This window comes from Theropithecus gelada, chromosome 7a (assembly GCF_003255815.1).
Source record: "Theropithecus gelada isolate Dixy chromosome 7a, Tgel_1.0, whole genome shotgun sequence".
Lineage (NCBI taxonomy): Eukaryota > Metazoa > Chordata > Mammalia > Primates > Cercopithecidae > Theropithecus > Theropithecus gelada.
Window position 1 is genome coordinate 52,669,963 of NC_037674.1, and position 14,184 is coordinate 52,684,146.

The 14,184-nt window shown below is 35.4% G+C and overlaps 1 protein-coding gene across 2 annotated transcripts in view; it reads right to left on the bottom strand.

Annotated features, from left to right (window-relative positions):
* The window catches only part of SCAPER (S-phase cyclin A associated protein in the ER), a 583,444-nt gene that overhangs the window by 345,403 nt on the left and 223,857 nt on the right, over positions 1 to 14,184 (bottom strand). The window lies entirely within an intron of this gene.

Genomic DNA, 14,184 nt, shown 5'->3' on the forward strand with positions numbered 1-14,184 from the left:
TGAAGTGCTCATTTTATGAAAAAAAAAAATTGATCTGATAGAGCCGAAAAACTCACTTCGAGAATCTCATAATACAATCACAAGTATTAACAGCAGAATTGACCAAGCTGAGGATAGAATCTCAGATCACAAACACTGGTTCTCCAAATTAACTCAGTCAAACAAAATAAAGAAAAAAGAATAAAGAAAAAAGACCAAAACCTCTGAGAAATATGGGATTATGTATTAAGACCAATCTACGATGCGTTGGCATCCCTGAAAGACACAAAGAAAAAGCATGAAAATATGGAAAACACATCTGAGGGTATCATCCATGAAAATTTCCCTGATCATGCTAGAAAGGCCAACATTCAACTTCAAAAAACACAGAGAACCCTGCACAATACTATACAAGATGGCCATCCCCAAGACATACAGTCATCAGGTTCTCCAAGGTCGAAATGAAAGAAAAAAAAATGTTAAAGGCAGCTAGAAAGGCAGCACAGGTCACTTAAAAAAGGAATCACTATCAAGCTAACAGCAAACTGTTTAGTAGAAACCTTAAGAGACAGAAGACATTGGGGGGCGGGGGTCAACATTCAGCATTCTTAAAGAAAAAGAAATTCCAACCAAGAATTCATACTGAAGAGTTGGGCGGGGTGGCTCATACCTATAACCCTAGCAACTCAGGAGGCTGAGGCAGGAGGATCGATTGAGGCCAGGAGTTGGAGTTCAGTCTTGTAATGGAGCAAGACCATGTTTCTAAAAATTAAAAAGAATTTCACATGCAGCCCAACTAAGCTTCAAAAGCAAAGGAGAAATAAGACCCTTTTCAGGCAAACGAATGCTAAGGGAATTCATTACCACAGACCTGCCTTCAAAGAGGTCCTTAAGGGAGTGCTAAATATGGATAGGAAAGATGGCTACCAGCCTCCACAAAAACACACAAGTATATAGACCATTGACACCATAAAGCAGTCACACAATCAGGTCTGCCTAATAACCAACTAACACCATGATAACAGGATCAAATCTGCACATACCAATATTAACTCTGAATGGGATAAATGTCCCAATTAAAAAGCACAGAGTGGCAAGTTAGATAAAAAAAGCAAGACCCAATTACATGCTATCTTCAAGAGACCCATCTCATCTGCAATGACACCCATATGCTCAATGTAAAGGGATAGAGAAAAATCTACTGGAGGTGATGGACACCCCAATTACTCTGATTTGGTCATTACACATTGTATGCCTGTATCAAAACATCACGTGTACCCCATAATTATATGCAACTATTATATACCCATAGTAATTGAAAAATTAAAAATTAAATTTTAAGATATTAAAAACTTAAAAAAAAACTAAAGGAAGACTAAAAATAAAAGGATACTCAAACAGTATTATGACTAAGAAAGGGGTATAACTACAAATGAGGTAGAGACTTAAAAGGTACAAGAACGCTATCAATAACTACATGAAAATATTTTTAAAACAGTGTAAAAATAAATTCCTAGAAAACTCTTAACTTTGCAGAAGGGACTCAAAGGGAAATAAAATATTTAAATACGTTAGTAATTATTAATAATACTAAAGTGTTTAAGAATCTTCCAACCAAGAAAGGACAAGGACCAAATGAGTTTTACAGGGAATTTCTTTCAAAATTTCAAAGAAAAGACAATCCTGGTATTGTACAAATCTTCCAGAAAACAGACAAAAAAGAGTTTCTAACTTATTGTATGAGCATAATCCTGATAACCAAAGATGATGCAAAAAAGAAAAAATCATAAAACTCTATCACTCATAAATGTATATGCAATAGTAGTGAACAAAATATTAGCAAAGAATACACAAAAAAGATAATATACCAGTAATGAATTAGGGTTATTCCAGCTTAGCAAAAATAGTTTCATATTAGGAAATAAATATAAGTCACTATACTAAAAGACTAAACAACAAATAAATAAGCCAATATTTAGAAATTAGAAAAAGAAACTTCCTTAACTAAAAAGACTCGTTATTAAACACCTAAAGCAAACATCATTTTAAGTGAGAAAACTTTAGACTCATACTCTTTAAAATCAGATATGAGACAGAATGCCACCACTACATGTGTTCACCATTGTACTACAGATATGACCCAGTGTGATAAAAAAAAAAAGTAAATTTGAGTTATAAACAATGGAAATAAGCAATACAACCTTATTATTTGCAATGTGATTCTTTACATAGAAATCTCAATCTACAGACAAGTTACTGGAAATAAGAGTTTAACAAGAGGGTAAATATGAACTTGACATGCAAAATCATTTGCATTTCTATAGAGCAACAAAGTAACAGACAGGTAAAAAATACCAGTAGGGGGAATTATAAAACCTTACTTATTAACAAATATTCTTAAAGGCCTAATTGAAATGTAATAATATGACATTCGCAAATAAGAAGAATATCAGGAAGATGTGAATTATTTCCCAAATGATCTGATTTAAAACAATTCTTGACAGTTTTTGATAGAACTTGACAATTCTGTAATGTATAAGGATGAGTAAAAGGACAAGAAGCCACAAGAAACATCTTGTTCTCCTGTGTATGAGAACAAGTTTATTAAGTAAGGTAACATGATAATGGAGCAGACAAAAGAGCATAGGGAAGCCATAAACAGTTCATGCATGCATGAAAGGTAGCATAAAACAGAGGTGACATGTGAGATGGTGAAAGAAGAATCCAATAAAAGGAGCTGTAAAAAATAACTCAAAGTGGATTGAAGATTTAAGTGTCAAAAACAAAACTTCAAAACACTTAATGGAAAATATAGGTGAAATACATCGTCAGAGAGGATTTTTGAAGCAGAACACAAAAAGTACTATCTATAAAAGACAATATTGGTAAATTTGATTGTTGAAATTAATATTTTTTGCTAACAGACATAAAAATATGAAAATCTAAGTTAAAAACTGTTACAGATATCTCCAATATATATATCTAATAAAAAATTAGTAACAATTTATGAAAAAAGCCTAAAAATAAAAAGCAAAAGTAAACAACCCAATAGAACCCAATAGAAAAGGGGAAGAACAGCCACAGACATTTTTTTTTTTTTTGAGATGGAGTCTCCCACTGTCGCCCAGGCTGAAGTGCATTGGCACGATCTTGGCTCACTGCAAACTCTGCCTCCCGGGTTCATGCCATTCTCCTGTCTCAGCCTCCCGAGTAGCTGGGACTACAGGCACCTGCCAACACGCCCAGCTAATTTTTTTTTTTTTTTGTATTTTTAGTAGAGACGGGGTCTCACCGTGTTAGCCAGGATGGAACCACAGACATTTTACAGAACAGGAAATACTTTCCTAAAACATGAAGTAATGCTTTATGTCATTAGTGATCATGTAAATAAAAATCAAGCCTATAATGAAATACTACTTTACACCTACTTGATTGGCAAATGTTAAAAACCCATATAATGCCAAGAGTTGTGGAGAATGTAAATCTACATCTTTTATACATCACTGGTAAGTGTGCAAACTGGTGCAATCAATTAGAAAAACAGTATGGTATCGTCTCTAAAATTGAACATTTATATACCATACTACTCAGCATTCCACCCTTAGGTATATACCCAAGGAAAACTCTTATACATGTACAAGTGGTACGTATAGGAATGTTAACACCAACACTACTTACAAACCAAAAACTTAAAAACAACACAAATACCAATCAACAGGATAGTAACAAATTGTGTATAATTACAAAACAGTACAGCAACCAAAACCAACAAACTAAAGCTCTTCATAGTAATTTGGATGAATATAAGCATTATAATATTGAAGGAAAAAGCACAAGTCCATAAAGATTATATACAGTGAGGTATTCTTCTTGTAAAGCAATAAACAACCAAAATAAAAGTATACATTTTGGGAATAGACCTACATGTAAAAAAAATCAAAATATAAATTATGAATGGGACAAGCGGGAAGAGGACCTATTAAGCAACATTAAACAAAACTAGGTTTACAATATTAATACCAGACAAAAATAATATTCAAGGAAAGAGGCATTAAATAGGAAAGACGGATGCTTCATACTCTTAAAAGGTAAACTTCACCAGTAAAAGAGATATAAAAAGTTATGACTGTGATGATAAATCTTTGGAATACATAAATAGCAAATACTGATTTTAAAAACACAAAGAGACGTGAAGAAATAACAATAATAGCATATTGGCATTCTTTCCATTTTGAGTAAAGGATTTAAATGAACAAAAACCAATCGGATAAAAAAGTAAGATTTACATAATTAAGACATTTGATCTAATAAATGTTATATAAACCCAGAGAGAAGAGAGATTATTCTTAAAATTTTACAATATATTAAACTACAAAGAAAAATTAATAAACTCCTCATAAGGACACGAACTCATCCTTTTTTATGGCGGCAAAATATTCCATGGTGTGTATTTGCCACCTTTTCTTTATCCAGTCTATCACTGATGAGCATTTGGGTCAGTTCCAAGTCTTTGCTATTGTGAACAGTGCCACAATAAACATACATGTACATGTGTCTTTACAGTAGAATGTTTTATAATCCTTTGGGTATATACCCAGTAATGGGATTGCTGGGTCAAATGGTATTCCTAGTTCTAGATCCTTGAGGAATCACCACACTGTCTTCCACAATGGTTGAACTAATTTACACTCCTACCAACAGCGTAAAAGCACTCCTATTTCTCCACATCCTCTCCAACATCTGTTGTTTCCTGACTTTAATGATCGCCATTCTAACTGGCGTGAGATGGTATCTCATCGTGGTTTTGATTTGCAGTTCTCTAATGATCAGTGAAGATGAGCTTTTCTTCTTATGTTTGTTGGCTGCATAAATGTCTTCTTTTGAGAAGTGTCTGTTCTTATCCTTCGCCCACTTTTTGATGGGGTTTTCTTCTCATAAACTTGTTTAAGTTCTTTGTAGGTTCTGGATATTGGCCCTTTGTCAGATGGACAGATTGCAAAAATTTTCTCCCATTCTGTAGGTTGCCTGTTCACTCTGATGATAATTTCTTTTGCTATGCAGAAGCTCTTTAGTTTAATTAGATCCCATTTGTCAATTTTGGCTTTCGTTGCCATTGCTTTTGGTGTTTTAGTCATGAAATCTTTGCCTATGTCCTAAATGGTATTGCCTAGGTTTTCTTCAAGGATTTTTATGGTTTTAGGTCTTATGTTTAAGTCTTTAATTCATCTTGAGCTAATTTTTGTATACAGTGTAAGGAAAGGGTCCAGTTTCAGTTTTCTGCATATGGCTAGCCAGTTTTCCCAACACCATTTATTAAATAGCAAATCCTTTCCCCATTTCTTGTTTTTCTGAGGTTTGTCAAAGATCAGATGGTTGTAGATGTGTGGTGTTATTTCTGAGGCCTCTGTTCTGTTCCATTGGTCTATATATCTGTTTTGGTACCGGTCCCATGCTGTTTTGGTTACTGTAGCCTTAAATGCCTTTTCTTTTTTTTTTTTTTTTCAGACGGAGCATCACTCTGTCACCCCAGCTGGAGTGCAGTGGCAAGATCTCCGCTCACCGCAAGCTCCACCTCCCAGGTTCACGCCATTCTCCTGCCTCAGACTCCAGAGTAGCTGGGACTACAGGTGCCCGCCACCATGCCCGACTAATTTCTTGTATTTTTAGTAGAGACAGGTTTCACCATGTTACCCAGGATGGTCTCTATCTCCTGACCTCGTGATTCGCCCACCTTGGCCTTTCAAAGTGCTGGGATTACAGGCGTGAGCCACCGCGCCCGACCCAAATGCTTCTTTCTTAAAAAGGAAAAAAAAAATTAAATTCAAACTGTCTTCAATCAAAGGAAATATGTGGCATTAAATAACATGTCTTAAAACAAGAACAAATAAAAACAAATTAATCATTCAATTGAGACAGGGCAGAAGGAAGGAAAGAGAAAGAGACTGAAAAAAGGTAGAAAGAAGAAAAATTTTAAAAACCATTAGCAAGTTTAAGGCAAAAAGAAAGTGTAAAATATTGAAATCAGAAAATAGAAAACAGATTTTAATGATTTCAAAGAGGCTTACTATGTGTATATACTTTTATTAAAATAAATTAGAAAATCTAATCTAAGAAAGTAATCTTCTAAGAAGATATCAATTATTGACTCAAGAAGATCTGGAAAATCTTAAAAGACAATGAACACAGAAGAAACTGATATGGTAGAGAAAAGCCTCCCCCTAAAAATGGCTTCTAAACCTGAGGGCCTAGAAGCAGTGACACCTCAGTTAATAATGAGCACCCCTTATATCTATCTAGGTCTTGTTTTCTAAGTGTTATCCTTGAAAACGAAAAAAAAAACAGAGCTCCTTGGAGAAGTGGCTGATTCCAGGGCTAGAAAAGGAAGAATACCAGATAAGGCTGCTGCTTACAAGATTATAAAATGCCAGTAAAGAAGTGTTCAAAAAAAACTAAACAGGGCAATGTCAAAAAGACACAAAAACTGACTGAAAGAGTTCGTAATCACCAAATCTGGAACAGTATAGCAATAAGATAATGTATACTAGAATATAACTCAAAGTAAAAAAAATTATATCTGATATAAAAGATGAATAAATAAATAAGGAATATGGGCAAACCTTCCTTAACAGAAGGATTCCGAAAATTATATATAGATAGTCCTCCTCTGGAAGCTGAAACCTAATCCCTCCCACAGGTATCCCAATCCCTTGAAACCTGCTTCCAAGGTATGGAAAAGAAAAAATAGTCACTTCCCAGTGAAGAAACATTGCAAACACTACTGTGGCAAGAAATAAGTTATAATTGTATGTATCTTTGATATGATGTGCCTAAAGGACATTTCAACTCTATGGTATTCCCACCAAAAACATATAACCCAGGGTAATCATGAGAAAAAAATCTACAAACCTACTTCAGTCATCAGGCGAACCCAAATGAGAGATATTCTGCAAAATGCCTCACCCAGCACTCCTCAAAACTGACAGGGCCATGAAAAACAAGAAATTATAATAGTGATCGCCAGGGTCTGGAGGGAGGCGGGAATGGAAAGTTAATGTTTAATGGGCACAGATTTTCAGATGTTCAAGATGAAAAGAGTTGTGTGGATTAACAGTGGTGACGGTAGCATAACAATGTGAATGAACTTAATGACACTAAACTATAATATATACTTTAAAAGGGTTAAGATGGTAACTATCGCTTTGTATTTTACTTTGAAATCAGGGAGTGTAATGCCTCCAGCTTTGTTCTTTCTCAGGATTGCGTTGGCTACTCAGATTTTTTTGTCATTCCATACAAATTTTAGGAGGTTTTTTCTACTTCTATTAAAAATGTCATTGAAATTTTGATAGGGATTACACTGAATCTATACATTGCTTTGGAGAGTACGGACACTTTAACAGTACTAATTCTTCCAATCCATGAACACAGGATATCTTCATTTATTTATATCTTCTTCAATTTCTCTCATCAGTATCTTACAGTTTTCAGTGAAAAGACTTTTTACCCCTTGGTTAAATTTATTCCAAAATATTCTACTTTTTGATGCTATTATGAATGAGATAATTTTATTAATTTCTTTTTCAGAAAGTTCATTGTTAGTGTATAGAAACACAACTAATTGCGGCAATCACTACACAGTGTTTGCATTAATATACAAATCATTATGTTGTACACACTGAATGTACACAATTGAATATACACAATTTTTGTCAACTATACCTTAATAAAGTTGGAAAAATAGTTAAGATGGCATATATTAAGTTTTGTGTATTTTACCACAGAAAACAAATTTTTCCCAAAAAACACATAGAGGAACATATAATTTTATAGATATATTAAACAAAACCTTTAAGGAAGAGACAATTTCTATTTTATGCAACATGTTCCCAGTAATAAAAACACAACAGGAAAATCTAGTCAGTTTATATATGAAGATGATACAATCTTGAGAAAGAAAAATAATAAGATATTTCAAAAACAAATTTAACTATGTACTTTTAAAATCATGACCAAATTAAGTTAGTATATTAATATATCACATAAACAAATTGAAAAAAGAATTTTGCAATTTTGCCCAGAAAATACTTCTTGCTATAATTAAAGGAGAAAAGCAATCATAAGATGGAGAAAAAGTTCAACCCAAATTAATAACAATTTATTATTTTTAAGATCTTATAAAATTAGAGATAAAAAAGGACCTTCTTTAATATGATAAAACATATTTATAAAAACTATAAATCGATTAAATTAAAACTGCAAATTAGAAAGTAACAGGGTAAAACAAAGTCTTAATTTCATTCAGTTTAAAATGCCAAGTTACCAAACTAGCTACTAGTGTCACTCTAAGGTCACTTTGCACTCCGAATTTTACACCTTGACTAACACAGCTAAAAATCTGTTAAGAGTCAACTTAATTATTAATTCTTCTCTTTTGAGTTAATTCTAAAACTCTAAAAAGCAAGTTTGTATTCTTTCCTTTATAAAAATTATTTGTGGTCAGGCGTGGTGGTTCATACCTGTAATCCCAGCACTTTGGGAGGCCGAGGTGGGTGGATCACCTGAGGTCAAGAGTTTGAGACCAGCCTGGCTGACATGGTAAAACCCCACCTCCACTAAAAAAAATACAAAAATTAGCCAGTGTGGTGGCAGGCGCCTGTAGTCCCAGCTACCTGGGAGGCTGAGACAGGAGAATTGCTTGAACCCAGGAGGCAGAGGTTGCAGTGAGCCAAGATCAAGCAACTTCACTCCAGCCTGAGCGACGGACCAAGACTCCATCTTGAAAAAAGAAAAAACAAAAACAAAAAAAACCGTTTACTTAAATATTTTTCCTCAACCTAATAAGTGGAATCTAAAAATTTTACTTCAACTAAATAAAGAAGATCAATAAATCAGCCACAGATACAGAGCCACATATTCTCTGCATATCACAGTGTGAAAACTTAGACTATATAAATTAATAATCAGCTATATATGTGTGTGCATTATATACTGAATACATATACATTTACTTACACACACACACACACACACACACACGCACACACATACCCCTATAAAAATTTTCCTATACTATTAAGGAGAAAAATCAAGTCAATGGAAGCTATGCCTTAAAGGAAAGGACAATATGTTTTAAAATCATTTCTCAAATTGTCTTAAACTTACTAACCCTACTGAGGTATTCGATGGGAAAAAAAACTGAAGATTTAATTTAAATTACTTCTAGTTTGCTCATTCGACTTGATTTCCTATTGAAAGGCAAATAAGATGTTTCATAATGTGATTATAAAATGATAGTGAATACTTCTTCTACAAAGGCAAGCAAAGTAAGGAAATAAATGGGTCTATATGGAATTATCTTTTATTTCGCAGACTATCATAATTCTGGGAAACATCTTGCCACTTCTTTTGATCTCATTGCCAGGCACACCCTGGCCGAAACAGTCAGCTTACCTTTCATTAAATACAGTGATGTCTTTATGTTTTTGCTAATTTAAAATTTCTTTATTTTCCTAATTTAAAATTTATTTTCTCTTCAATCACCTAGTTGGCATATATTGTCCACGGAAACTAATAATGCTATTTGTAAAATCACATATGGTTGTAAACATCCAATACATTACAGTTAATTTAAGATCCTTCAGGAAGGTCCTATTCATATCTTTCAGGAGTCAAATGAAAATTATTATTTTTTTCTATAAGTATACAGGGTAACTAAAAGAGTTTGTACAATTTACATGCGTTTGAAGCTAATGGAATCTCACAAACATAGAAATACACTGATTTAAAATGGAAAAAATATATTTTTAAATTCATTCTACATATACAATTAAATGTACTTCAAGCAACTTCTAGAAAAGATCCTAGCAGCTTCTTTAGATAATGTGAAAACGGGACCACAAAGATATCAAATACTAAAAATAATACTTCATTGATTTATTTAGCAATGCATGTAAAAAGTTAAATTTTAGAATATATTTAAAACTAGTACCCATTTTTGACCTTTAAAAATCACCTTTTTAATCATTTGAATTCTAAGATGAATGAGAAAAAAAATCAAACGTAAATGTCAAACATAGTCCCTTTTGTTAAGTCTCAAGAAACACTAGAAAAACTGCCCAAATTACAATAAAAACACAAAATAATAAAGCTTTCTTACTCAGCAGTGACCTATTATGTTGAACAGGCTTAAAACAAAATGTGTCAAAGATCAAGAGTAAGTTATCTGAGATGTTAAGTTCATAAGGTCAAAGGTACAATTTTATTAGGTCAGAGGTAATATAAATAAAATCTTACATGTCAAAGAAGAAAGGTCACAGAAAAGGTGTATATAATATAAAGACATCATAGATGACAAGTAATAACTTTAAGTAGAACAAGTATGTGTACTATAGATACCCTCTACTGATTAAAAAAATGAACTTCCATGATAGTAACAGAAAATAGCCTTTTTATATCACATAATTCATATGTTATATTATACATTTGTTTTCAGGAAGAAGAGGCTATAACCAAGAATAACGACATGAATTAAGTAAGAACTTTAAGAAAATTTAATTCATTCAAACTGAAACAGTACACAAAATGAACACATCATTCAAATCTCAAATCATAATAGCTAAACATAAGACTGCTATGGCTACAAAAATCAGATAATATTGCACATTTTTCTTCCAAAGTGTGTGAATCCTATTATTTGCTTCTAACCTTTTCTCATTGAAATAAAAACATGTGAAATTTATATTTCAGTTTACTTAATACCATATTCCAGAAAAAAATGATTTTTTGTAAATTAAATAATATTTTTAGCTGTTTTATTAATGGAAATTAACTACAAGTAATTTTTTTTTTTGATATCGAGTCTCACTCTGTCACCCAGGCTGGAGTGCAATGGCATGAACTCGGCTCACTTGCAACCTCCACCTTCTGGGTTCAAGCAATTCTTCTGCCTCAGCCTCCAAAGTAGCTGGGATTACAGGTGTACATCCACGCCCAGCTAATTTTTGTATTTTTAGTAGAGACAGTGTTTCACCATGTCAGCCAGGCTGGTCTTGAACTCCTGACCTCAGGTGAGCCACCTGCCTCAGTCTCCCAAAATGCTGGGATTACAGGTATGAGTCACCGCGCCTGGCCGCAAATAATTTTTATAAAGGAAAGAACATCCTTTACAATGGGAATTATTACAAGTAATTGAGGCAATTAAGGTTTTTTTCAAAGTAGAGTACACAAATACGTGACTATAGTTCTAAACAGAAAACTCATGTAGAAAATGGGGGTAATCATGAAAGATTTAAGTAATAAAAAACTCCATACTATTCTCTCTTACAATACTTACACAATTTGAGTAAAACGCAGAAAATTATCTGAGGTAAACTAGATTATTAGTTCCACATTCCATTTCACTTATATTAAAAGTACTCAGAATTTACAAAGGTGAAATTGAGAGGTCTACTCCAATGATACCTTCAAGCCACTCTGCATAAACTTTTCATTTCGATTCAACTCAAAATTTATAAATAACCTTAACTATATGTCAAGCATTATATCAAACATGAATATGCAGGGCTCAAACACTGGAGACTTAATTCTAGCTACCGTGAACTGGCTTGTACTGGACTAATCCAATGCCAAAAGTTGCACAAAATACACAAAGCGACTATTTGAAAGGAACAAAAGCCAACACAGGACTTGAAAGACTATGATGCCTAAAAAAAGGCAAGCACATAAAATTAGCTGTACATTCATTCTGGATACTTCCTTCAGGGTTTATGCCAATTTCTGGCATGGGAGCATAGTGCAAGCAGAGTAGCAGTCTTAGTGAGCTGAGGAGATAGAATCTGGAGTTTAGAGTCATCAAAGTGGTTAAAACTTGAAAGGCAAAATTCTTCGAAGTTAAAAAATCACAAAAAAAGTGAGCTCAGACTGGGCTATCTTTTTTGGTTCTATATGAATTTTAGAATAGTTTTTTCTAATTCTGTGAAGAATGTCATTGGTAGTTTGATAGGAATAGCACTGAATCTGCAAATTGCTTTGGGCCGTATGCCCATGTTAACAATACTGACTCTTCCTATCCATGAGCGGGGAACATTTTTGCATTTGTTTGCGTTATCTCTGATATTTTTTAGCAGTATTTTGTAATTCTCATCTGTAGAGATCTTTCACCTCCCTGTTTAGCTTTTTTATTCTTTTTGTAGCTTTTTTATTCTTTTTGTAGCTAATTTGAATGAGACTGAGTTCTTGATTTGGCTCTCAGCTTTGATGTTGTTGCTGTGTAGAAACGCTACTGATTTTTGTACATTCGTTTTGTGTCCTGAAACCTCACTGAAGTTGTTTATCAGATCTAGGAGCTTTTGAGCAGACCCTTTGAGGTTTTCCAGGTATAGAACTGTACAATCTGCAAAGGGAGAGAGTTTCACTTTTTTCATGCTATTTGGATGCCTCTGATTCTTTCTCTTGCCTGATTGCTCTGGCTAGGCCTTCCAGTACTATGCTGAATAGGAGTGGTGAGAGTGGAAATCCTTGTCTCATTCCAGTTCTCAAGGGGAATGCTTCTAGTTTTTGCTCCTCCAGTATGACGTTGGCTGTGGGTTTGTCATAGATGGCTCTTATTGTTTTGAGCTATGTTCCTTCAATTCCTAGTTTGTTGAGGGTTTTTAACATGAAAGGATGTTCCTTTCATCTTTGAAATTGCTGTCCTTTGGATAAGGCTTTTTGTTTTTATATTCTTTGATGCCCTTAAGGGTTTGACTGTAGTACACACTGCGTTCAGTGAACTGGCTTTGTTTCTGGATGACTTCAGCAGTGCTGGACTGCATGCCCCAGGGGAATGAGACCAGGCCCACGGTTTGGAACCTCAAGGTTAAGCACTTGCTGCACTAGAGTGGCTAAGGTGTTCCCTGTCCGCTGGCAACAATACTTCAATGGCAGGCGCTGGCAAAATCACTTCATCAGCACAGTGGTATCAGGTCCAAGTGCACAGGCTAGCAGTCACAGGTTCCGCATGCATGCAATTGCACTTGGTAGGGTGTGAACACGTATTTGCACACTGGTGATGGCAGTGCAGTGGCAAGAGTCCACACCTGCACCAGTGCCAGTAGCAGCGTGGTGGCAAAGCCCATGCAGCTGCCAGAAAGTGGTGGGGAGAGGCTATGGGTAGCTGCGTGCCAGCAGGGGCCCATCTGCAGAAGCTCTCTGATGGTCAGGCAGGGTCTCTCCTGGGATAGGAGCTATGGTGGCAGCCACCTAGAAGCACCTCGTTTGGGCATCCAAGTCTGCACTGCAAGAAGGCATGGCCAGGCAGGGACCCTGGGAGATGCCATCAGACCAGGGTGCTCAGATCATACCGGCCCTGTTCCACTGTCAAGACAGCACTGCTGTGTGCAGATCTGACAGACAACAATGACCAAAGCCACCTAGGGGAACACAGTGAGACGTGGGGATTGAGCATCTCTGGCTGCCCTCCACAGCAGCTGTTCCTGTGTCAAACCCTCTGGGCTCTTCGCAAGCTGGACTCCAGTCCCTGCCACCTCTCCAAGCAATTCTCCCTGTCAGCTCAAATGTCCGTGGGAGTCATGGGGTCTCCTGCAGCTAGGATTCCAGAGGTCTGTGATGAGAGTGGGTCACTCCTTGCTTAGTTAGCCACCTCTTCCTCAGGAGAGAGTCCTGGTGCTCTGCAAAGCCAGGCGGCATTCCCCACTTTCTCCTGCAGCTTCAGCTCAGGGTGGGCCTTCCCTCCCTCTAATCTCAATGCCTTCCTTAGAAGATCTGCTCGGAGCGTGCTAGCCTTCTTGATGGTCTGGTCTCTGGGTGGGAGAGATGCTCTTCCTGGCTGCATCTAGTCAGCCATCTTGGCTCTTCCTGTTTTCCCTTATTTTAACAAGTCGGTAAACCAAATACTATTCAACTACAGATGTGTTCCTGATGGTACATAGGAAGGCACTGACATAAAGCTAAGAAAAATAACTACAGCTTCACATAGACAATAGGGATCAATTTCACAGGCTTAAGTATGAATGTATGAAGTCAGGCACAAAAGAATACATACTGTATGATACCATTTATATGAAATTCAAGGATAGGCAAGAGTAAATAATGATGCAAAAATTCATAGTAGTTAACTTTTGGGGACACAACTAGGAGGGGGCATAAGAGGAACCCAAAGGGTACAACAAATGGTCTATATTATGATCTGGGTGGTTTTATATCAGT